Here is a 26,351-nt window from a genome sequence, read left to right as displayed (position 1 = left end):
TGTCTGCCAGTATGTTGGCAATGTCTGTGGGTTCAGTGATTTTTGTATCATTTTGGACTAATTCTGAGCATATCTGGGAGTTTCCACCCAGGTTTCTGACATAGCTGAAGAAGGCCTTATGATTGTCTTTTGAATCTATGGCAATTTTTCTCTCAAAGTTGGCCTTGGATGATTTTATGAGGGATCGTAGTTTCTTGCTAGTGCTGATCAAAGATGCCTTCCCTTTTTGGGATTTTGCTCTATCATGTAATAGCTTTCTCCTCTTATTGTAAAGTTTGTTTATGGCTGGGGTCCACCAGACTGGACGTTTGCCCTTGGTGGAAAGAGTCTTGGTTTTATTTGGGATTGCCTGATCCATGCAGTCCTGAAGGTGTTCATAGAAGGCATTTGTAAGGGCTTCGGCAGCTTGGGTTGTGGTTTCCATTGGCTCGGGGGCCTTGAAGGATACCACACCTGTCTTGAGTAGTGTGAAGTTTGCTTTAGAGAAGTTCTTCACTGTGGTCATTTTTGTTTGGGGTGGGGGCGGGATGTGGATTTCTAGTGAGATTAGTTTATGATCTGATCTCACCAATGAGGGATATACTTCCGGTGTGGAGCATTTTGTCCCCATGTTCGTGATGATGAGATATAGTATATTTTCTCCTCTTGTGGGGACGGTGACTAGTTGTTCCATGGCATTTGAATTTATGAACTCCAGGAACCTTTGGGCTAGAAAGTTTGGGCTTGAGTAATGTTCCCAGTCTATATTCGGGTAGTTGAAGTCATCCAATATGATGGTGTTTGGTGATACATTTATACCCTCCAGTGTCTTCAGGAAGGCTGTGTGGGTTTCCTGAGTTTGAGAGGGTAGCCTGTAGCATGCTACAAATTGTAGAGCAGTTTTGCCTATGGTTAATTGCACCTGGATGGTTTCCGATGCTTCTTGCGTAGCCACCAACCTGGAGGTGTGGGTATCCTTGATTAATATGGATGCACCCCCTCCTTTTGTGGTGTGGTCCGGGTTTTGGGGCGGGCATGATATGAGATGAAACCTGATAGTGCCGGGGTGCTCTCAGGAGCCTTGAACCAGGTTTCAGTCACAGCACAGACATCGATGTTCTCCATACTGAGAAGGGCCTCGAGTGCGTGCATTTAGAGATTTAGACTTCTGGCATTGAGCAGCATTACCCTTAGTTTCTTCATGTTTTTGTTTTCTAGGGTGGTAGGTTTAGAATTTGAGCCTTGCCTAAAAAAGGCACTATGGGGGTGGCAAGAGCCTTAGCCAATATCCGGAATCCCAGGGGTGACAGGTGCAAGCTGTCCCTTGCGAAGCAGCGTGGCTTGTCGAGCATGTCATCCCAGGCAGACAGGCACTGGATCCCCTTTGAATGACACCAGAAATTAAGCCAATTGTTAAAGCTGATCATCTTGTCACTATATTGTGGCATCATTCTTGGTGAAGGAAGGATACTGCTCACGGTCAGGGTCATACCTGCCTGGGCTACATAATCAGAGAGCTCCTCTATGTCTCTTTTTTTCATGTAGTCCAGGGAGGTACGTCTCAGGTCATTCACACCAGCATGGACAATGACTGTGTCATACTTGTACTTGCCGTGGAGTGACCTGAGTGCTTGTGTTATGTGGCAGATTCTAGCACCCGATAGGCAGCTTACCGTGACCTTCTCCTTGTTCAGCCTGGTGAGTGGGACGTCAGTGTGTCTGACTATGGAATCACCTATGACAAGTATGTTTGGTGCTGTATTTGGCCTTAAGGGCAGTGACTGCTTTGCACACTGATTTTGTTGTTTATGTGTTGTTTGTGTGGTGTATTGAGTTTGCAGTTGCTTGGGTGTCTGCTTTGGAGGCCTCTGCTGTTTAGGTAAAGTTTTACTCAGAGCCTCCAAGTATGTCTTAGTGTGTTTATGTGTTTGATTCAGTGGTGTGGTTGAGTTATGTGAGACTGGTATTGTGGTGTGTGTAGTTGCCTTCTCCTCCTGCCTGGTCTTGCCAGTCCTGAGTTGAGAGAGCTCAGCCGCCAGTTTGGCTAATAAAAGTGTTAGTGTTACGTGGGAGGAGGAGAGGGTTGTCCGTGTACATGAGGCAATTGTAACATTGTCTCTGAATTCCCAGATTCACCAACTGGGCAGGAGAGGACGCCAGCATCTGACCCTTCGACATGCTAGAAAGATTTATGAGTTGGTATGAGACAGAAAAGTAGTGGGCTTAGCAGGGAAATGGGCACTCCTGGGGGGTTTTGCTAGTGAGAGATTTGTATAATATAGGAGTGCTTGACCTGCAAAGAGAATGCTTATAAGACAAGGGATATGCTTATAAGACAAGTGCTGAGCTTTTTGAGAAGAAAAAGCTATTTGGAACAAGTGCTGCACTTTTTAGTGAAGGTGTAAACTGTTTAGGTTCCTAACAGAGCAGTTCTAAGGGAAAAATTGAAGAACAGACTTTCTGGAGCCAGAAAGAGTTTAACCGGCGCTGCCCGATGCTGCTCTAGTGGCAACTCCGCGTTAAAGCGTGCTTGATAGCAGGGGCTGGAAAGAAGCAGGAATAGACCCAAAACGGACAATAAAACTACAGTTTCAAGTCAGTAACCACCTCTACGGGGGGCAGGGAAGCTGCTCAATGTTATTCACTGCCACTGATCAACAGAGAGACTTTCCTTTAGCCCAAGCAAAAATGGCCTCACAGAAACTTTCAACTAATTCAGGAACAGCAAGCCTGTAACTGAAGTTTTTTAACTCTCAGAAAAGTGGGAAAAAAGCAAGATTTTTTTTTTTGTTTTTGTTTTTTTCAGAGATAGCAGAAAAAGTGTAGTGTAGTCCATGGTGCATATTTTTCTACACTAGCATTTTTCAAGGTTTCATTTTTTTCAGCCAGTTGAAAGTAAGTAATGTACTTCTCCTTCTAGGTACAAGCAGATATTTTAAGTATTGTATTTAACATTAGTAACTTTAATTCCGGACTAAGGGCTCATGCCAGCTCAAAAGCTTGAGTAATTGCAAAACCCATGTTGGTCGAATTAAAGGTACTGCATTACATATTTGTTCTAGTGTCTTAGTAGTTTGAAATGGGAATAGGTTAATTCCAGCACTGAAAGGGAAATTGGCTAGGCTTAAAATGGCTCACAAGGGCAACTAGCCTAGTATTTACCTATTAAGGGAGGTGAGGAGGTGATAATAGTAGTGGATGTAATGACAGGAATAGGGGGAAGAGTGGAATAATTACCTTGGCGAGAGGAGCAGGAGGCTGAAGGAGAATAGAAAATGATGGGAAGAGGGAGAATGGGCACTAATCGTTACTAGTAATTGGAGAGAGCAAGGGGGAGATCAACAATTAAACTGCTGCCACCACTCTATGAAGTGAACGATGAAAAAACAGTAAAGACAGGGTATAAGAAAAATGTGAGGAAGAGATGTATGATTTAGCATTTCTCACAAAACAAAAAGTTTAATAAGCAGATTAACTATTTACAACATAATTTGAGATCAGTAATTAACTTGTGAATATACTGTTTTATTTTCACTACATTACAAATCTTAGTCTTGGACTAGTGACTTCACAACTTAAGTTTAGTCTGCTTTGTTAACTAAAAATATATATCAAGTACTTTGTCATTTCATTGTCCCCTTCAAGGTCCGCTTTCTTTACAGCATCATACAGCCCTTTTTTTTGTACTATGGAGTTCTGTTTTTGATCTCTAATAGTTCTGAACTCCATATTTTTAATCGCTGCAATTATCTTTTTTTACCTCTTTCTGATGATTTCTTTTTGTTTTTCCAATTTCTGCTTATAACTTCCTTAGCGAATATCAACAATAAAACTAGCAGCACATTAACATCTTTAATACATGTTATCTTATACCATCTCATCAAAAACATCTTTACTGAGGTTGAATTTTCTTCCAAGTACAAGACTTAGCATATTATTCAAGTTGTTTTTGTACTGTAGCAAATCCATGCATTACAAAAATGTATGCTTCCAAGAAAATCTTTCTTAAACATCACATCTCCAATACATGCCTCTTGCCTGTTGAAACACTTCTCCAGCTCTCGTAAGGGTACAGAAATATATGTACAAAAATTTCCATGCAAAAATTCTAAACTTTGTTTAGTTGCATATCAAGGAATCAAACATATTTCCTTCCACTGATCATCTGTGATATAGTCGTTTAAAAATATTCACTTTTTATTTTTACCGTTATACTGTATTGTGTTTTCAGCTCTGATGTTGCCTTATACGCTCTAATTCTTCTCCAGTCTCTTATTTCCATTTTGACGTCAGTTAAGTCTACTGTTTTTCAATTAACAAAATTAGTATTCAGCCTATGCATATCTTTCTTTGAAAGGTTCAGGCACTTAGGTAGCAAGACGTTTCCCTGTGGTACAATTGGTTGGGGGTTCATAGCTATAGTGACATTCAGCTGCAGAGAAATATGGCTGTTGTGAATTCCCTGTTGGTAAAAAGAGGCAAACACTTCCTTGCCCATAGCTTTAATAACCAAGACTTTGGGGAGCAGAAGAAATAATGAGTGTTAGCTCAGTGTAGAGTACATGCGTATATAACTACAACATGTAGAAGTGTGCTATAGCTTGGAGGATATCTTACATGCTCCTGTAGTCACATTTATGTTCCAGTACTCATTTTAGGTAATGTTCCCTAGACACTGCTAAGTGGGTAGTGGTCTACACACACAAATTATAAAGGCACTGCTTATTCTATACTGCATTTTTACTGGCACTGACAAGCCCACAGGCCAGCCTTCTGCTGATGCCTACTGTTTCATGTTGCCTGATGGCCACAGACATTATTTGCCCCCTGTGCATTTGGTTATTGAAGTTGAGGGCATAGCACCACATTCTTCTGTGTCCACAGGGAATTCGCAAAAGCCATATTCTCTGCCAGTTGAATGTCACTTCAGCCATGTGTCATCAACCAAATGTACCACAGGAACATGTCTTGCTGCCTAGGTGCCTGAACCCTTCCTTGAAATCTCTTATATTAGAGTGGTATATGCAGCATAATCACAGTCCACTAGCCCAAATGTTTGCATACCTTCATCCTATTTTTTTTAACTAATTACGTTTTGTCAGCTGCTCCCGAAATCTCTATGCTTTGTGCTTTCTTTTCCTAGTGCTCATTAGATTTTTCTCCTGTTTTTCTGATTAGTATGTATGCAGTAATAATCTCATGTTACCCATCCATTCCCTACCGTATATATCTAATGTCCACTTCTCTTTGTATTAGCTCTTCTGTTAAAGCTCTTAGTGTTCTACAGTTTCTTCTCTCTTCACTGATAAAATTTCCCTCCATACTTGTATTTACTTTGCCAATTGTTTTGTCTAGACCACATTTACATTGTCTGTAACACCTGTATTATATACATTTCATATCATGTATATTATATAGGGAAACAGAAAGTTTACCCCGGGGATCACTTCAGTGGCTGTGCTGGACAGAGGCGCAGGGAACTAATCTAAGGGTGCGGTGAAAGCCAACACATTGTAGCTAGGATTATGAATGCCTTCAGGTAGATAGCCTAGTACCTACCTATGAACCTACCTGTGAACCTATTGTATAGTTTAAGAAATGAAGAAGCACAAGAATCTGTCTCGTTACAACCTCACTAGCTCGAGTGTTGAGAAAAAAAATAAAAAAACAAAGAAACTAGTGCTGTTAAAACTTCGTTGACAAGCTCAGTCACAATAACTTCCAAAAATCATGAAACCCACGTAGTGTTCCAAAGCAACAAGCCTTTATTCATCACAGACGAGCGATCCTCAGTAACAAAAAATTCAGTATTGATCCTACTTCTTTTGAAACTTTCTTGTAAATGTGTATTTTGTACATATATGTGATGTTACATAATTATACTGTATTATTTAGTTATACCTTTCATATTATTTTGACTGCGGTGGTGGTGCTGTGGTAGTGTTGTCGCCTCACAGTAAAACGTTGTCCTGTTCGATTCTCAGCTAGAGCGTCTTCTCTGTGGAGACGTGCGTGAATGGGTGTACCTTCGTTGAAGGTTGTGCGTCAGGGCCGGCAACTCGGCACATAAAAATCTACTGCCAATCATTAGCGGACCGGAGTTCCGCTGTTGCGACCCCTAACCGGGAAAAGCCGAAAGACACAGCAACAACCTTTCATATTATTTTGCTGCTGTTACTCTGTATGTAACCAGGCTGAGCCTGCAAATGGTCAAATCTGATCAGTGCTCTTCCCTGCTAAACAAAATTTAAATAAAAATTGTATAACCATTTAATGCTGTTCTATTTTTCCAGCATCTTCCTTCCTATAACATAAATACATGTGTAATACTTTTTATGCATATAAGGCTGTGCATAATGCTCACAGTATTTCTTTCCTACATCTGCCCAAATGTCCTTGTGTGATCCTGTTTTTACCCTGTAAGACACTTGCTTCCATCTGGGCATATGTTTTGTATGCTGAATCAAATATATTAATCTAAGCTGTCTTATAGAATGCCTCCAAATCTGTATCTGTCCATTTGTCATTGGGGTGCAGGTTAGCAAGTAAAAAGATTTCAAATACTGTATGTTGGAGGCTTTTTCTGCCTTTTTGTATGTGTAAAAATTAAAAAAAAAAAAAAAATATATATATATATATATATATATATATATATATACGCGTGTTTGTGTGTTAGTAATAGTAATACTATTATTAGTGAAGTAGTTAGGTTTCTTTCATAGAATGTGCTGTGCTTTGTTTTTTTTTCTAGGTATGGATAAGGCATTTAAAAAGTGTTTGCTGTGCAGCCACAAACTCTCTTCACAGGACTCGCACAGCGTGTCTGCTGCCTCAGGTTTGCCCACTGGGAGACCTAGTGCTCCATTTGTGACAGCTTCGGATCTAGGGCTGTCAATGAATGAACAGCTAAACTAGTGCTCGGTAGTCTTCAGTCCACCAAAGATGCTTCCTCCTCCTATTCTCTGGGTAGTAAATCTGATAAGAATGATCAGGTTCAGAGGGAGGGTACTAAGCACTACAATCCACTTAAGAAATCACACATGAGTGGATCACCAATGCATTTAGCTTGCCAGATCCGAAGAGCTTTGGCTTCTCCGGCTGCCTCTGTACAGTCTTCAGATCTAACTACTTGGACCTGTTTTCCCATGGTGCAGGTTATTGGGAAGGTTCCTTCCCTAGCACTTAGTGTCCTTGGCCCCTTCCCATCAAAACAGGCTTCCTCGGGCAGTATCCACTCCCCTTTTTGCACTATACTCCTCGGGAGCTTTAACCGGAGTTATTGCCTCAAACCTCACCCCACCCCCGGATCTGATCTTCTCAGGTTTGGTCCCAATTATCAGAGCTTTTTACTGGTAGGCAGGCTTCTGCCATCCTTGGTAGCTTCTTCATCTTGGTCAGTTTTATTTATTTATTTTATTTAACATTTGTTTACCGGAAAAGTCCGATTTGGAACAAAGCCAGTTTTCAGCGGAGGCCCGAGGAGAAATGCTCCAGACGCATGTGTTAATGACATAGGAGGAAACCAGAGCACCCGGAGGAAACCCACATGAATGCAGAGAGGACATGCAGACTTCACACAGAAGGCACTCCAGTCAAGAATTGAACCGGAGCGCCTCTTGCTGTGAGGCAACAATGCTAACGCTACACCACTGCGCCATTGTGTTAGACCTGCTGAGTTGGAGCAGCTGATGCAGTCCTTCCTGCAGGTTCCATTGCAACTAGGCCTGATCCCTTCTACTTCAGGGCCTCAATATGAAGCTTTGGCTCTGACTAGTTTATTTCCTGCCTTTGGGCCTTGTGGTTCTAGAGTTCCTGGAGCTGGTTGCCTTACCACCATTAGGATAGGGTCCAACAGCTTGGCCAATTCTGCCTCCCCCCTCTACCTTGGTTTTCTTGACTCCAGCGGTCTTGGAGCTGTGCAGGTCTCAGAGTCAATCATTTGATGCTGGGGTTTCCGGGTTGGTGTTGACAGTTCAATTCTCACTCAATAGTTTGGCTCTGATCTCAGTTTCAGGGCAGATGAGAGAGGTTCTGGAGTTTGGTATGTCTTTGGAGTATTCTGATCTGAGAGGTACAGTCTCAGGGCAACCAACTTCAATCTCTATAGTTGCAGTAGTAGAAAGGATGCTTTCCAGTGTAGAGAAGGAGTGGTCAGTGCAGTGTTAACTTTCCTGCCCCCCTGATTGTTTATGCCTTTGGACTCTTACCATCTTGCTATTGGGCAGCCCACTCCGATAGGCCTCCAGACTACCTTGTACCCAAGGCCCCCCTGACTCTCTTACTTCTCCCCTGGAGTCTCCCATGTGGGCAGATCATGGCAAGAGGCAGTGCAATAGAAAGCAACTGGAGCCCACAGAAAACACCTTCACCAAGGACAGTGACTTAGAGTAAGGAGAGCGATCCCCAAGATCATCCAGTGAGGATGTCTCTTTTCATGATCTAATGGAGCTGCTTCTCAATTGTGGGGGGCTGGACAGCTGAAGTCCCATCTTCAATGTCGTCTTTATTTTTGGGGTAAGCTCATCTTTCTCCTGGGGTGTTTTCCCTCTAGATGTACTTATTGACTTAGTGTTTTGGAGAGACTGGAGGGAGCCTGATATGGTGGAACCTGGACATAAAAAGCCTGATAAGATCCTGACACCTCCCAGGGATCGACAACATTAGAGGTAAGGGTCCCGTTGTTGATGCCCCTGTGGTGGCAGCAGCCACCAAGAAGGACATCTCAGAAGAAAGTTCGTCAGTCCACCCCCTTGCTCAGAATCTCGGGTGTTGGACCAGCTAGGGAAGCACTCCTACGCCACGTTTGTGTTGTGTTAAAATACCCGAGTCATTTGACAGGACTTCAGCTGGGCATTTTGTCTGAAGTGTAAAGAGTAGTTAAGGCACAATATGTACCAGAGTCGCAGAAAACTGTGTAGATGCAGTTGTCCACATATATGTATTTGTTGTCCAAAGCAGCGTATAGTACTTCTTGAGCTGCTGGCACCGGCATTGTTATGTGTCCCCATGCTTGGATGAGGTTGTGCAACATTGCTGACTGCTTCATGGTGTCTTTTATTAATACCCCTTTTGATGGCTCTTCCCTTTGTGGGCCTAAGTTTAAAGATACATTGACCAGGAGCAAGCAAGATGGAAAGACATTGTCTGCCAATTTGTTTTGCCGCCCCCCCCCCCATTTGTTTTGCCACTCCCCCCCCCCCCCAACAGACCTCCTTGAGGATCCAGAAGGGGGGGCAAGTGACTCTTCTTTAGAAAAGTGCAGCAGTCATTTCAGGATGCTCCTAAGAGAGTTCCCTTCTTTGGATGGGAAGGGGTAACCGGAATAGATGCTGCCTCCTTGCCAGGGGTGGTCTACAGAACCAGGGCTTTCATAGAGCCTTTTCAGCATTACTGAAAAGTTACCCAGCTGTCCTGCTGTTGAGGCAGTTGGTGGTCACTTGGCTGTACACCCGGAAGCTTGTAAAGCCAACACGTATGATGCATGGATGTTAAGGAGGTTACATGATTCCAGTTTTATTTCCACTAAAAGAAAATGCCAAGCACCTTCTGGATGTACCATCCTGTCAGAGAAGGGATGCAGCTATTGTGATGTGTAAGCTGTTAGTCATTCAAGAGGTCCAACCAGAGCATCGTGAATCTGGGGTCTATTCCAAGGTTCTTTTAGCGTCCAAAGAACAACAAGGACCTCAGACCAATTTTGGATTTAAGCAAGTTGAATCACTTTGTAAAACAGCTCATGTTCTCGATGGTCACTTTGCAGTTCATTCTATTTCTTTTGAGGAAGGATCACTGGATGTGCTCAGTCGATTTCAAGGATGCTTACCATCATATAAAGACAGTGAGGCAGTCCAGGAGATATCTGCGCATTGGGCTGGGAGCCAGTCATTATCATTTCAGGGAATTGTCCTTTGTCTCACCACCGCCCCCTGGATGTTCACCAAATGCACAGCAGGCTGCAGAGTTTCCTGGTCTTTCATTATCTGGACAGTTGGCTTCTCACTGCTTCCATAAGGATGCCTTTAGTTAGGTTTAGGGATTCCTTACTCCAGTTGTTTTTCCTTAGGAATCACTGCAAATTTTCAAAAATCCAGTGTTCAGCCAGTTTAGATGTTGGAGTTCATAGGCTATTTAAATGCAGTATCTGAGACTGCAAGACTTCTGACAAACAGAGTGGCTGCCCTTCATTCTCCAAACAGTTTCCTACTGTCTTACAAGAAACTTCTGGCTTACCTGGTTCTCAGACTCTTAGATCACATGGCTGCAGCAATTTGCTTAGTCCCCCTGGTAAGGTACCATATGAGGATACTGCAGTGGACACCAATGATGCAGTGGTCCTACTTGACCCTCTCCATTAATTTTCCCATAATTTTGAATGAAATCTAAATAAAATCAAGTGCTGGTTGGAGTCTTCTAGTGTTAGGAGACCATTTGTTCATTCTCCCCCACAGGTACGGTCACAACAGAAGCATCATTTCTGGGATGGGGGGGCACTTCAAAGGGAAGAAAATCCAGGGGATTTAGTCTATGCTTGGGTTCTGCACATCAGTATCTTGGAGATGAGCAGTCCTGCTTGCATTGCAGGCTTTTCAGGACTTTCCTCCCCAAGGGAATGATTTCAGTGCACACAGATTCTTCAGCAGTTTTGTATCTGAACAAACAGGAGATCCTGGGCTTATCCTATTTGCTGGGAGACCATGAGGGTTTGGCAATGGATGATTTATTCTCAATGGTTTCTGGTAGCAATGCACATCCTGAGCAAATCCAACATTTTGGCAGACAGACTGAGCAGGAACATCCTGTTTCCTCACAAGTGGCCCCTAAATCTGAGGGTAGTGGTTCGGGTCTTCTGGTATTGGGGCGCTCTGTGTTGCGATCTTTTTGCTTCCCCACCCAACACCAAGTGCAACAGTTATTATGCTTTAGTCATCCACAGTGACAGTCATCCACGGAAGCTCTCCTTTATGATTTGCTCTCCTGGGTCTCCTTTTTGCTTTATCCCCCATCCCCCTAACAACAATGTTTCTTCCAAAGACACCAGTTGCAGAATGACTGTGATCCTTATTGCTCCCTTTTGGCCCTTTCTGGTTTGGTTACCCTTTATATGGACTCTTCTGCAGAACCTTCCTTGGGTGCTGGATCCCATTCTGGATCTGATCTGTCACCCAACAGGCTTTGGACCCTTCCATCCCCCATATTCTCAAATGAACTGCATGGGTTCTGTAATTCCCTTGATGGCCAGAGATCCCAAGTTTTCGGAGAGATTGGTTCACATATCGTCCTCTTTCCAGAAGCTATCTATTTGGAGTCTATGCTAGCAAGTGGAAATGCTTTGCTTTTGAGCATATTCTAAAGGTCTGGATCCCTTTTCACTGTCTTTGGAGATGGTTCTTTATTTCCTTGCTGACCTGTTTCATTTAGGTTCCTGTTGCACACTTTTTGAAGTGCCGTTAGAGGCTATTTCCAACTTTCATATTAGCAGAGATAGTACACCTGTGGCAACGCTGAAAATTTCTAAAGCCTTTCTCAGAGGATCCTCCTTTGGATTTACCTTTTAAGCTTCACATTCTTGCAGGATCTCCGTTTGAGCCCTTAGTGACAATTCTTTGAAGTTGCTGTCTTGGAAGACTCTTTACCTGGTGCTTTTACTTCAGCTAAGCATGTGTTAGAGCTGCAGGCTTTATCCTCATTGCCTTCATATCTGGTTTTAGACAACAATGGGATATCTCTTGGAATGTATCCTGCTTTTTTGCCTTAGGTGGTGTCAGATACCACCTTGAAACAGGTCATTCATTTACCAGTGTTTCTCCCCAATTTTTCAAACAAAGGAGAATACTTACTACATTGTCTTGATGTTCACAGTTAACTGATGTTTTATGTAGATATAACCAGGTCCATCAGGAAGTATAAACAGCTGTTTATTTCCTTTTCAAAGACCTGTTTGGGAAAGCCAGTGTTCAAGTCTACCGTAAGGAAGGGGCTTTTTGATTCATTTCATTAGCATGTAGTTTGAAAGGAAAGGCTACCTTGCATACCGAAGGTTCACTCTACTAGAGCTATGGCTATCACCACAACTTTTTTCTAGAGAGTTGCTCTCAATGACATTTGTACTGCAGCTACTAGGGTGGGTTCACATAACTTTGTGTCTCACCACAAGTTGGCTATTCATTTGAGGTCTACAGCTTCCTTTGATTCCACAGAATTGCTGAATATGGTCTTGTAGGACTTCCTTGGGATGCAACATGACTGGGAGAATCTGTCCCACATGTTAAACCCAGATAGGAAAAACAACATTGGATACAAAAGTTGCTTACCATAACGATAGAGCTGTGTAGTCTTTTCCATTTGGTTCAACCATCCCACTTTCCTTGTTCCTTCTGTATTGTTTGTTTTTTCCTGGACATTGGACTACTGAGTTGTTGAGGCTTCTCATTCCCTTTTCTCCTTTTGGGGTCCTTGATTTATGGTCTTAATGTCAGTTTTTGAGATTTTTGTAAGGGGTGCAAACTTGATCTTAGGTAACTCTGTAGAGAGCAAGGTACTATGGTTAGAGGAGGCAGAGCTTGAGGGCTGAAGTATTTGGAAATGGCCAGTCTGACATCCAAATCAGTTCCAGTTTTCTCTTTAGGTAAGGATGTATACATGGCTCAAGAGTTTAGGCAGTGTCATCCTGGGTCTTTCCAGTGATCATAAGCAGTATACTACCATTTCTGTGGCGTGAGACTTCTGGAGTCCTTGAAGAAAATAAGCTTTTATTATGAATTTGGAGTAAACCATAAAAATAAACTACAGGCGATTTGACCAAAAAATGATCTTCTGTTTACCAGACATAAACCTGAGATATGCCTTTCTAATAGCGGAGTGTACTCCAAATGAAAAACATAAAATTGGTTGTTGATGTGCCACTCTCACACCATTTTTGTTTCTTACAAGTACTTTATACATCTTCACCCATCAAGACTGCATTGATCTTTTCAGTTACTGGTTTGAGTACCACACTGGACATATTTGCAGCTGTATGAAACATGGTCAGTTTTTTTTTGGTCATAATATATTGATTTATATGTTTTTTTGTGTTCTTCATGTTTCACTGTTGCAGTCATCACATTAGGGTTATCTGCCTGCAGGTAGCCCTCAGCTGGCTTGAATACCAGAGTCTTGGGATTTCTGTGTCAGATACTGTCGCTTCTTCCATGATGTCAGTTCATCAGGAGTATAAAATATGCAGCCGACGCCATTACATCAATCTTTCTTGCCGTGCAGTGCCAGAAGCAGTTCGCAAGTGCCGGTCGGCCGATTCCTGAAATTTTCGTTTTTCGAGTTTCAGACCTGAAGTCTTCTAAAAGATAAGTACCCCATTGGGGATCCTTTTTTCTTGCTCTAACCAATGTCAGAAAAAAATTATTATTGTCTTGCCTGTGGAAAGCAAATACCTCACAGAGATTTTCATTCTTACTGCGTCACCTGTTTAGGCCCAGACCATGGCGTCCCTTGCTGTCCGTTTTGTGCCTTGTTCAACACCCAAACTATTCATTGTCGGGCTGTTTTTGTAGCCAAATTCTTTCGCTCTCTATCTCCGTACTCCGAAATGACTTCAGTAAGCCATCTGACTACAGATGTTCCAAAAAAACAGAAGGATAATGACAGAGACAGACCGCATAGGTCCAAGGCTGCCGACAATGCTCACGTTAAGCTAGTTGCCAGTCCGCCGGTACTTAGTGAGGCGCTTTCCCAGCCTCTGATACCTACTTCGACAGATTCACAGGCCTCTACTGAGACCCATTCAGAGTCCAGTATGCTGCGAGATGCTTCTTCGACTATGGAACCTGCGGATGGGTCCAGAGCCGCTGTGCAGGCACTGGCTTCAGAGGGTGTTTTCAGGCCTACCAATTTTCATATTAAACCGACGACCTCCTTTCAATCCAAAAATACCGAATTTCTCAGGCCTAAAGTTCACACTGCGCCTAGGAAACCAACGACCAAAGCGCATTCTAAGGCCCACATGCCACAGAAACAATTTATTAGAATGGCTGAGGACCTCATTACTTTAATTAGGGGAAGTCAGCCTTCCCCCTCGAAAAGACCCAGAACTGATTTTCCTTCTGATTCTTCTGATCAGGAATCTGATTACGCTGATCCTTTTGATTTCCAGGACATACTCTTATCTACCTATGAGGATTCTGATTCAGAGGATTCCATTCCCTCTTCTTTCCCTCCAGAAGATTTTTCCTTTGGTGAACCCTGCACATCCTTAGAGGACATTTCTGCTGGGAGAGCCTGAACTATTCCCAGTCCAAAAAGAGGTTCAAGGAATTGTTAAGCTTGCCTCAGCGCATGCCTCTAGCTATCCCTCCTTTTCTGGAAATTGTAGATGATGTCTTCCTGGAATCCAGCCTTACCCCTGATACCTTGCCTCCAGCTCCCAGGAAACCTGACAGGTTCTATAGAGTCCCTGACTCCCACAAATTCCTTTTTAGGAATCCTACTGCGGATCCAGAGACCATTTCCCAGGGTCGTAAATGCATTAAGGCTACAACTGCCAAAAATCCTACCCTTTCGGACAGGGATTCCAGGGCATTAGACAGATGGGGAAAAATGTATACACCTCTGCTACGCTTGCCATTAGAGCTTTAAATTGTCAGTTTCATATGTTAAAGTGTCAGCAGCATATTATGGAGCTAATTAAACAAAAAATGTTGTTGATTCCTGATTGTGCAGAATACAAAGCTTTACAAGAGTTAATGCATTTTGCTAACCAAGTTGATAAACATACTTTGCAATGTGGGTTTGATGCTTTAGAAGCATCTTGCAAGGCTGGGTCTGTTCTTAGAAGACACGCTTGGCTTAAGGACCAGAACTTGCCAGATTATGTCAAAGCAAAATTACTGGATGCACCATTAAATCAAGAGCGTCTATTTGGTAATAAAGCAGAAGTCCTCAAAAGAGTGGAGGAGAAAGCTGAATCTATGCAAACTGTTAAAGATTTCTTACAAGTACAGCCACCTAGATTCAGTAGGCATTGGCCTTCAAAAAACTGGTCTTTTCCAGTCCCTTCCAGGCCTTCTGAGTCCAAACCCAGGGGCAGCAGACCACCAATAATTCAATCTCAGGTTATGCACATATCTAAGCAATTGAGTGCTCCCATGTCCAAAACAGGGAGTAGTAAGCCTCCACCCTATGTTAAAATTGCACAGTGACTTATCCTTAACTCTTCCAAGCCTTGCCCAAGTACTTGCACCTTTAAGAGGGAAGCTTGCACTGCATGCCAAAAACTGGCAATACATTACCCAAGACAAATGGGTCTTAACATTGTTTCCCAGGGATACAGATTCCAGTTCCACTCACTTCCATCCATAAGCGGATGGCCAGACCCCCAAACCAGTGGGCAGAGGCCCAAAAGCAAGTACTTTCTCTTCTTAGTATCAAGGCAATTCAACCTGTCCCAGCAGAACAAAGGGGACAAGGTTTTTACTTCAGACTATTTCTGGCCCCCAGAAAAGAAAACTCTTGGCGTCCTATCCTGGATCTCTCTATTCTCAACACTTTTTTGGTGGTTTCCAAAATTCAAAATGCTAACTCTCCAGCAGTTGCTTCCTATGCTAGCCAAGGACTCCTGGCTAGCAACCCTAGATTTAAAAGAAGCTTATCTGCACATCCCCATAAGGGAATCTTGCAGGAAATACCTACGCTTCAGAGCAAGCTCAATGCACTATCAGTTCTCTGCACTTCCCTTTGGCTTATCTACAATGCCCAGGGTATTCACAAAGTGACTAGCTCCAGCCATTGCATATTGCAGGCAGAGAGGAATTCAGATTTACCCATACTTGGATGATTGCCTTATTCAGGCAGTCAGTAAGGAATTGCTACATCGGCACCTGGCATTTGTAAAGGGACTTCTAACTTCACTGGGGTACACCATCAACGAAAAGAAATTACAGCTGGTACCCAGCCAACAGATTGTATTCCTGGGAGCAAGTTTGAACACAACTTCCCAAATCACTCCAGAGAAACAAATTTATTTGACAAACTATTTATTTCAATGTACTGGCCACCAAAACCCGGCTATCTGCAAGAAAAGTACTGCAAGCCCTAGGGTTCATGGCTTCTTGCATTCTACTAATTCCATATGCAAGACTGCATATAAACTTCAATAGTACGTAAAAAGTCTCTAGTGTCAACATTCTCAGGACCCGGAAACAATGATTCCTATCATTCCTTGCCTAAGGACAGAGTTCCTTTGGTGGGCAGAGGCCTGCAACCACAACAAGGGACTCCCTTTCACTCTGCCCCCTGATGCCCAAACCCTAACAACAGACTCTTCAGACTGTGCATGGGGGGCTCACATGGCAGGGCAGTGCATTCATGGCAAATGGAACCCAAAGCAAATGCACCTGCATATCAATCAAAAAGAAATGTTAGCTGTACAGAATGCTCTGACAGCCTTCAAAGGCCTTATTCTTCCAGGGCAACTATTGGTAAAGACAGACAGCACCACAGTATGTGGTACATAAGCAGGGGGGAACCCATTCCTACCCACTCTGCAGACTAGCCATGGCTCTGTGGAACACAGCCTTGAGCAACCAAGTGCACTTACAAGCTCAGTTCCTGCCAGGCAAACTAAATTCACTGGCAACAAAAAAGTAACGGCCAACCTCCGTTCAATACCAAACAAAAGTAAAAAGCTCCAAAGGATCCAGAAACTGTCACAGACCACAAGTTGATAACTCCAAAGAATAAAGATTAACGCTTTATTTATACTGCGTTTTCGTCCACAAGTGACTTCATCAGATAACAAAGTATACTCCATACAAGCTAACCTTTTATACGTATGCATTAAAATCTTAACCAATCATGACAAACATTCAATTTAAAAACTAAATATTGTGCATTTTTTTCGTGTCTTGCTTTTCATTATGAATAGTTGATTTTAAGACATTTCTAAAACCAAAAAGATTAAGATATGTTTGTAAACTATATTATGTTATTGTTAAAATCTTTTAATTCACTTATTTCTTTTTTATAATAATTTAATGTTGAAGTGGGAAAATCAGTGGTTTGTTTTAAGTGCCTTTGTCTCACATCTTGTTAGCTATAGTGCCATCTAGTGACCTCTTTTAAAATGGTAATTGGTTTTGTGTTTATATCTTCATTGCTTTTAATTTTAGAAGGGGTAAAATAGAAATGTATTCATTTAAGCCAGGGTATTTATTTGCTTCTAGGTGTAATTGCCACCATAGTTCTTTATAGGCTATATTCTCTTCCCATGGACCCCCTCTTATGTCCATTTTCACCTGGTCCAGAACAAAAAATCTGTATTCGTATTCCATACATAGTTGGGAATGTCTAAAAAGTGCGTTGGTTTCTTTCCCTTTCCTGATGTCGTATGTGTGTTCATAAATCCTTTTCTTCAAGGTTCTCTCAGTCTTCCCAACATAAAATGATGCACATTTTGTACAGATTACCAAATAAACCAAGCCCTTAGACTCACAGTTGAAATAGCCCCTACCTTGTAACCATAACTCCCTACTACTTAGATATATTTTTCCTGGTTTATTATGAATTCACACTGTCCACATTTTCCACATTTATAAGTGCCTACCTTATTAGAGTTGGTTCTCTCACCTTGTTTTCTTCTATTCTTGTTCCCTAATTCTAGGATATTCTTTATGTTGTTGGAATTTTTGTACACAATTCTTGGATGTATTTCTGATATTCCTTCTATGTCTGATAGGGTGTTAAACCTGTTCCACTCCTTGTGAAAGACGTCTTTCACCCTTTTGTTTAGAACATTATATTCTAATACAAGTGCTTGTGTATAATTCTCTTTTTTGGATGTATCATTGTCAGTTCCATCCACTAATTGCTCCTTTACCCCCTTTATGGGTTTAAATCTCCCTTTTCTTGCTTCAGTGACCTCATTTCTAAATTGCCTAATAAACTGTTTAGGGTATCCTCTCTCACTGAACATCTCCTCCAGTTTATTACATTCTGTATTGAAGTCGTCATCAGTGCTGGTCATCCTAGACCCCCTGACAAATTGGCCTTTCACTAGATTTTTCTTACAGTGGATAGGGTGTCCACTGTTAAAGTGAAGAAATGAGTTAACATATGTGTTCTTTCTGTGTACTTTCGTTTCCAAGGTGTCATTTCCCTTTATTATTTCCACATCTAGGTAGGTGATTCTTGTGTGGGATGTGGTATGTGTAAATTTTAGGAAATTAGTAGTTCCTTGTATGTATTCCATAAATTGATCTAGTTTGTCCTGACCTCCTATCCAAAAAATTATTATATCGTCGAGGAATCTCTTGTATAATAAAAAATATTCTGCAAATTCCGACCGAATGATATATTTTTCCTCCCAGTTGGCCAGAACTAAATTTGCAAAACTGGGTGCGCAAGCCGCACCCATTGCCACCCCTTGAATTTGTTGAAAAAGTTCCCCTTGATATAGGAAGAAATTGTTCCTTAAAACTGAGTCCATAAGACCAATACATGCTACTTTATCTTCAAATGTTAGACTATTGTCTCCAAACACCTCTTCCTCAAACATTCTGATACCTTCATAATATGGTATGGAACCAAATAGATCTACTATATCGATTGTTACAAATATCATCTCCTTGTCAAACATCTCTGGTCCCAATTCTCTAAGTAAGTCCCAAGAGTCTCTCAAGATGGCTTTCTTATTTTTCCATATGTGTTTTGTCTTTGTGTCTACAAATATGGCTAGAGGTGTCGTTTTGGACCCTTCTGCTGATACTATGGGTCTAAGGGGGGGGTTATTCATGTCTTTGTGTATTTTCGGAATACCGAAAATAATTGGAATTTTTGGTTTGTTAGTTTTCAAAAAAATAAGCATTTTTTCTTCGATGACACTTTCCATGACCATGTCCTCCAGCATTGTATCTATCTTCTGATATGCTATGTTTATTTCGTTGCGTGAAACTGTCCTATATTTGGTTTCTTCCATTAATATTCTGTTCATCCTTCCCTCATATTCTATGGATTCCATAAGGACAATACCCCCACCCTTGTCAGGTTTCATGACCCTGATCATCTCGTTGTTTCTGAGCTCTTCTAAAACTTTTGACTCTTTTGTGTTCAAGTTGTGTGTAAATCTCACATCTTTGTCTAACATCTTTACTTCATTTTCCATTACTTTTTCAAAGTTTTTTAATTGTGATTGAATGGGTGGGTTGAAAATGGATTTCCTTTTTAATATTCTTTGTTCCTCGGAGGCTTTTATTATGTTTCTCTGAAGGTAAAACTCCTCTTTCCTAAATAATAATTCCAAATTAACTTTTCTAATGAAGAGTTTTATGTCTATTAGTGTTTGCACTCTTTTACCTCTAGATAGGGGTATGAACTTGAAGCCCCTTTCCATTAATGTAAAGTGCTCTTCGTTCAGTTCCAGGTTGCAAAAATTGTATATTGTGAAACCTTTATATGTATGTTTATTACCCTCTTTTAGTATGTAGTTGATTTTGTCTATTGTGGGAGTGGGTACAGGTATTAATGCCTGTAGTTCCCCCTCCCCCTTATCCCCCCCCTCTTGTAAAAATTTTCCCTGTTTCTATTTTCTGGGCTATATTCATCCAGTTGTCTCTCTAGGGGTGGGAAATCATTGTCATAATTAAAATGACGTGTTTCTGTATAAGGGTCCTTATGTTCGTTTCTTACACCCTGTATATCTTGCCCTCTTTTGTTGTAAGTTCTCCTTTGGTAGGAGGGGATACTACTACACACTGGTTTGGGGTAGTTAGTTCCATTCTCATATTCAAGAATGTCTCTTTTGAGTTTTTCTAATTTCCTATTAACCAGCCCTTTACATTTCTCTTCCGTTTCTCCTTTTAACTTTTGGTATCTCTGCCTATTTTCTTTAATTTCAAAAACTAGGTCGTTTTTAATGTGTGAGTCTAACTCATTGATTTGTTCTTGTATAATTACCATGTTCCTATTATTTTCCTCAATAATACATTTGACAATATCCAAACCACATCTATTAAAAATTTTTAAAAGTTCTGTATGAAATACAGATCCCAACTGAACATTGTTAGGATATTTCCAAGTCCGAAGTCCCTTAGGGACAATGTCTCTTTTCAAACACTCATTAAGATATCCATTCTCAATAATAATGGATTTATATTTGTACATGAGCCTGGATACATTGTCAACATTTTGCTTGAATGAATGAAAATTATGTTGTGGAAGGTTGTTCACTTCCTTGAAATTAAAATTGAAAGTGAATGGTTCATTCAACCAATTATTCATCTCCGTTTTACTGGAGAAAAGTACAGTACCTCTATGTGGATGTCCCTGTGAATCATTGCCTTCGCGGTTGCACTCACGAACGTCATCCTCCATGTTTGGAATATCCCAGTCCTGCAGGACACCGGGTGTATTTGCTGGGTCAAAAGTTTGACCATTCGGTCCTCCCCAGTCCGCTTCTCCGCTTCCATGACCTTGACTGTGCCTTTTGCGTTTAAAACGCTGCTGGCGTTCACCTGCTCGATTATCGTGGTAATCCTCTTCCGGGTGTTGTGCACGCTGCACCATTGATTCACACAGGGGCGTTAGTAGATCTACGAGCGCTGTCAACTGTCCCACCAGTTTCCTGGTCTGGCTCCCGTCTTCATTGACGGGTACTGTCTCCTTCTCCTTCTCCATGCCGTAAAAACCACAACACCAACAAGAAAGTAACGGCCAACCTCCGTTCAATACCAAACAAAAGTAAAAAGCTCCAAAGGATCCAGAAACTGTCACAGACCACAAGTTGATAACTCCAAAGAATAAAGATTAACGCTTTATTTATACTGCGTTTTCGTCCACAAGTGACTTCATCAGATAACAAAGTGTACTCCATACAAGCTAACCTTTTATACGTATGCATTAAAATCTTAACCAATCATGACAAACATTCAATTTAAAAACTAAATATTGTGCATTTTTTTCGTGTCTTGCTTTTCATTATGAATAGTTGATTTTAAGACATTTCTAAAACCAAAAAGATTAAGATATGTTTGTAAACTATATTATGTTATTGTTAAAATCTTTTAATTCACTTATTTCTTTTTTATAATAATTTAATGTTGAAGTGGGAAAATCAGTGGTTTGTTTTAAGTGCCTTTGTCTCACATCTTGTTAGCTATAGTGCCATCTAGTGACCTCTTTTAAAATGTCTAACATTTGAAGATAAAGTAGCATGTATTGGTCTCATGGACTCAGTTTTAAAGAATAATTTTTTCCTATATCAAGGGGAACTTTTTCAACAAATTCAAGGGGTGGCAATGGGTGCTTGCACCAGTTTTGCAAATTTAGTTCTGGCCAACTGGGAGGAAAAATATATCATTCGGTCGGAATTTGCAGAATATTTTTTATTATACAAGAGATTCCTCGACGATATAATAATTTTTTGGATAGGAGGTCAGGACAAACTAGATCAATTTATGGAATACATACAGGGAACTACTAATTTCCTAAAATTTACACATACCACATCCCACACAAGAATCACCTACCTAGATGTGGAAATAATAAAGGGAATTGACACCTTGGAAGCAAAGTACACAGAAAGAACACATATGTTAACTCATTTCTTCACTTTAACAGTGGACACCCTATCCACTGTAAGAAAAATCTAGTGAAAGGCCAATTTGTCAGGGGGTCTAGGATGACCAGCACTGATGACGACTTCAATACAGAATGTAATAAACTGGAGGAGATGTTCAGTGAGAGAGGATACCCTAAACAGTTTATTAGGCAATTTAGAAATGAGGTCACTGAAGCAAGAAAAGGGAGATTTAAACCCATAAAGGGGGTAAAGGAGCAATTAGTGGATGGAACTGACAATGATACATCCAAAAAAGAGAATTATACACAAGCACTTGTATTAGAATATAATGTTCTAAACAAAAGGGTGAAAGACGTCTTTCACAAGGAGTGGAACAGGTTTAACACCCTATCAGACATAGAAGGAATATCAGAAATACATCCAAGAATTGTGTACAAAAATTCCAACAACATAAAGAATATCCTAGAATTAGGGAACAAGAATAGAAGAAAACAAGGTGAGAGAACCAACTCTAATAAGGTAGGCACTTATAAATGTGGAAAATGTGGACAGTGTGAATTCATAATAAACCAGGAAAAAATATATCTAAGTAGTAGGGAGTTATGGTTACAAGGTAGGGGCTATTTCAACTGTGAGTCTAAGGGCTTGGTTTATTTGGTAATCTGTACAAAATGTGCATCATTTTATGTTGGGAAGACTGAGAGAACCTTGAAGAAAAGGATTTATGAACACACATACGACATCAGGAAAGGGAAAGAAACCAACGCACTTTTTAGACATTCCCAACTATGTATGGAATACGAATACAGATTTTTTGTTCTGGACCAGGTGAAAATGGACATAAGAGGGGGTCCATGGGAAGAGAATATAGCCTATAAAGAACTATGGTGGCAATTACACCTAGAAGCAAATAAATACCTGGCTTAAATGAATACATTTCTATTTTACCCCTTCTAAAATTAAAAGCAATGAAGATATAAACACAAAACCAATTACCATTTTAAAAGAGGTCACTAGATGGCACTATAGCTAACAAGATGTGAGACAAAGGCACTTAAAACAAACCACTGATTTTCCCACTTCAACATTAAATTATTATAAAAAAGAAATAAGTGAATTAAAAGATTTTAACAATAACATAATATAGTTTACAAACATATCTTAATCTTTTTGGTTTTAGAAATGTCTTAAAATCAACTATTCATAATGAAAAGCAAGACACGAAAAAAATGCACAATATTTAGTTTTTAAATTGAATGTTTGTCATGATTGGTTAAGATTTTAATGCATACGTATAAAAGGTTAGCTTGTATGGAGTACACTTTGTTATCTGATGAAGTCACTTGTGGACGAAAACGCAGTATAAATAAAGCGTTAATCTTTATTCTTTGGAGTTATCAACTTGTGGTCTGTGACAGTTTCTGGATCCTTTGGAGCTTTTTACTTTTGTTTGGTAAATTCACTGGCAGATGACTTAAGCAGAAATCTCATAAACCCACACAAGTGGAAACTAGAACCCAAAATATTCAAGCTTTTGAGGAACAGGTGGGGGGCACCAGAAGTGGACCTTTTTTGCTTCCTCTCAGAACTATCAATTGAGCAAATATTGCACCAGAAATCCCCACAGCCAAGCTTGGAAAGTGGATGCCCTGTCCTTCACCTGGGAAAGCCTCTCAGTCTATGCCTTCCCCCTCTGCCACTCCTCTCGAAGGTTCTACTAAAAATCAAACAGGACAAGCCAAGGACAATCCTGACTGCGCCAGACTGGCCACGCCAGCACTGGTACCCTCGTTTGCGCAGTATGACAGTGCAACAACCATGGCACCTGCCTCAGACTCCTTCCCTGCTGCCCCAGCAGGCGGGCCAGATTCTGCACCCTCAGCTACAGACCCTGAACTTTGCAGCCTGGCTAATCCCCTGAATTCAACACCAGCAACCCTCAGTAAGCAGGTGCTGGATGTCATTCTTGAGGCAAAGAGGTTTAGTACTAGAAAATCTTATTCGGAAAAATGGAAAAGATACTGTTCCTGAAGCCAGTCTCAGGGAATGGGCACAACCGTGCCCAGCTTACCTCATATACTAAATTACTTAACAGAAATGCTCCACAAAGGCCTATCCTTCTCTTCAATTAAGATTGATGCCTCTGCCATCTCAGCTCATTATAATACTGAGTCACCCCTCTTCTCTTAACCTCTGGGAAAACAGTTCCTGAGAGGAGCCAAAAATTTAAGACCCCCCCCAGCAGAGCTCCCACTCCAGCCTGAGACCTTAACTTTGTATTAGAAAAGCTCACTTTTCCACCCGTTGAACCTGCGGCCACAGCAGAGTTAAAATTCCTCTCATAGAAAACAGCTTTACTTCTAGCCTTCACTTCAGTAAGAAGAGTGTCTGAATTGCCGGCCCTTATGGCAGTGGGACCCTTCATTATCTTCCATGCAGACAGGGTTGCTCTCAGGACTAACCCATCTTTTATGCCCAAGGTGGTGCCTAGTATGACTTTAAACCAGTCCATTTATTTGCCAACCATTTTTCCTAATCCTCAGAATAAAGGGGAAAGGGTCCTGCATTCCCTGGATGTGCATAGGCAGCTTAGGTTCCATCTGGACAGAACTAAGCCACTCAGAAAATCTGACCAGCTGCTAGTCAGCTTTGCTGCAGGGGCAGAGGGCAAGGCCATTTCTAAGCAAGCCATTTCTAAATGGATAGCACACTGCATCCATTTCTGCTACAATCCCCATGGGAAACCTACTCCACAGGGGATCAGAACTCATTCCACTAGGGCTACATCTACCTCTACAGCATTTCTCAGGGGAGTCCCTACCAGGGACATCCTGGAAGCTGCAACCTGGAGCTCTGTGCACACTTTCACCAAGCACTACCACTTGCCTATATTTTCTAAATCCAGAGCTGGATTTGCCACAGCAGTCTTACAGGGCCTGAGTGCCAGCCCTAATGCTTCATAACTACCTCCACCCTTCCTTAGCTTTGGGAATCAACCCAAATGTGTGAATGCAACAGTGAAACACGAAGAACATAGTACAGTTGTGTACACTTACCATAAATGTAGATGTTCAAGTGTATTCACTGTTGCTGTCCTGGTTACCCTCCCTCCAGCCCCCCTGACTTCTACCCTATCTTTTTTGTCTGGCATATCTTAATGTCATTGGTATTTATGTTTTGCTGGGGGTGTTACATACCATGTAATTGCTTCCTATTTTGGAGGCACCTGACATCTGGGCCAAGAAAAACTGATGTAATGGCGTCGGCTGCATGTTTTTATACCCCTGACGTCATGGAAGAAGTGACAGTATCAGGCGCAGAAATCCCAAGACTGGTATTCAGGCCAGCTGAGGGCTACCTGCAGGCACATAAGTCAAATGTGATGACTGCAACAGTGAATACACTTGAACATCTACATTTATGGTAAGTGTACACAACTGTACTTTCTCCCTGCCTTGCTGGTCTTCAAGCTTACTCTTAAAGGACTTAAGATCATTTCTTCCCTAGTTGTGAGGGTTCCCCAGATCCACTAGAGGAAGAGCTGTCCAGGAGGGACCATTATTTAGGCAGACATCGAAGTGTTTGTGGTCTTGCTAGCAACTTGTTTATGAAAGCATTTTTGTGTATGTGTAGGTCCTGATCCCACTCCTGGATGGGGTGATGCACTACTCGCAGCACTGCTGGGATGCTCCCACTTTCTGGCTAATGAAGGCTACTTCCAGGCAGTGGCTTGGTGAGCTGTAAACCAACATGAAGAATGCCTGTGACACTGCTGCCCCTTCAGTGAAGTATTATGGTTGTGTTCATCCTACTGAGCCCCCACTCTCCCCCACAGCAAAGGCCCCCCCATCCTCCCCTGCTACCACATTAAAGCGCTCAGGTCACAGGGGATGGGTGATCCATATGCCCTAAGTTGCCTGGGCTTTAGGGCTTTATCCTGCCATTAATACCACAGCTGGCTTATATATTTACTTTCTCAGTCAGCTGGAGTAAGCCAACATCCATTTTTTTTAGAAGTAACAAACTGCATCTGCATTGTTTCCTGCTTTGATAAACTTTTTCTTAATAAGAGTATAGTTGTCTGCTTTCTGAGTTCAAGGAATTGTGGTCATCTAATGTTTTGCTCTTAATAGCTCAGCATGAATCACACCCAGCTCTGCAGCTCGGAAAATCAGAAGTCTGTGAATTTGTTTCTCTTAAGTCAGCCGGAGATATAAATAAAAGGTTTCAGTACTGCCTCTGTACTTGAGTGGGAGGGAAATTATGCCATGTCCATTAGTCAGACAACAGCATTAAATTGGGCCAAAAATATCTCTCTTCATTTACAACTATCCACAAATCACTTGAATTGCCCTTTCTTTGTAACCTGTTACGTTAGGAATATGAAAACTCTGGTGGGCATGGGTTTCTGTCAGCATTTCTTGTATTGTCCATTGTAAACACCAAGTAACCGGATCATCTTCAGCCAATTGGTACAGAGTCTTCACTAAGGCTTCTTCAGAAGTCACATTTCATAAAAGTTTGGGAGATGTATATATTGAGATCGAACTGGGGGCTTATGGAATATTATAGCAATAACCCATGCTTGGGTGTGGGTAATGCTGGATTTACCCACGGTTGGTGTGGTTTGGTCACGAGGCTGAAACCCGGTGGCCAATGCTAAAGCCAACCGTGGGTAAATCCAGCATTACCACCCAGGCATGATTATTGTTATTATCTAATGACATTATTTAAGAAAACAATAATGACTTTTCTTAAATAATGGCATTGTATGATGCCTCCTTGCTGCCCTTCCGCAGCTGCC

The 26,351-nt window shown here is 41.5% G+C and overlaps 1 protein-coding gene across 1 annotated transcript in view; it reads left to right on the top strand.

Moving 5' to 3' along the window:
- Positions 1 to 26,351, top strand: part of NF1 (neurofibromin 1) — a 5,218,972-nt gene that overhangs the window by 4,638,711 nt on the left and 553,910 nt on the right. The window lies entirely within an intron of this gene.

The sequence above is a fragment of the Protopterus annectens genome, chromosome 13.part0 (genome assembly GCF_019279795.1).
Source record: "Protopterus annectens isolate FY-2018-M chromosome 13.part0, PAN1.0, whole genome shotgun sequence".
Classification (NCBI taxonomy): domain Eukaryota; kingdom Metazoa; phylum Chordata; order Ceratodontiformes; family Protopteridae; genus Protopterus; species Protopterus annectens.
This window is presented reverse-complemented; position numbering and strand designations above follow the sequence as displayed.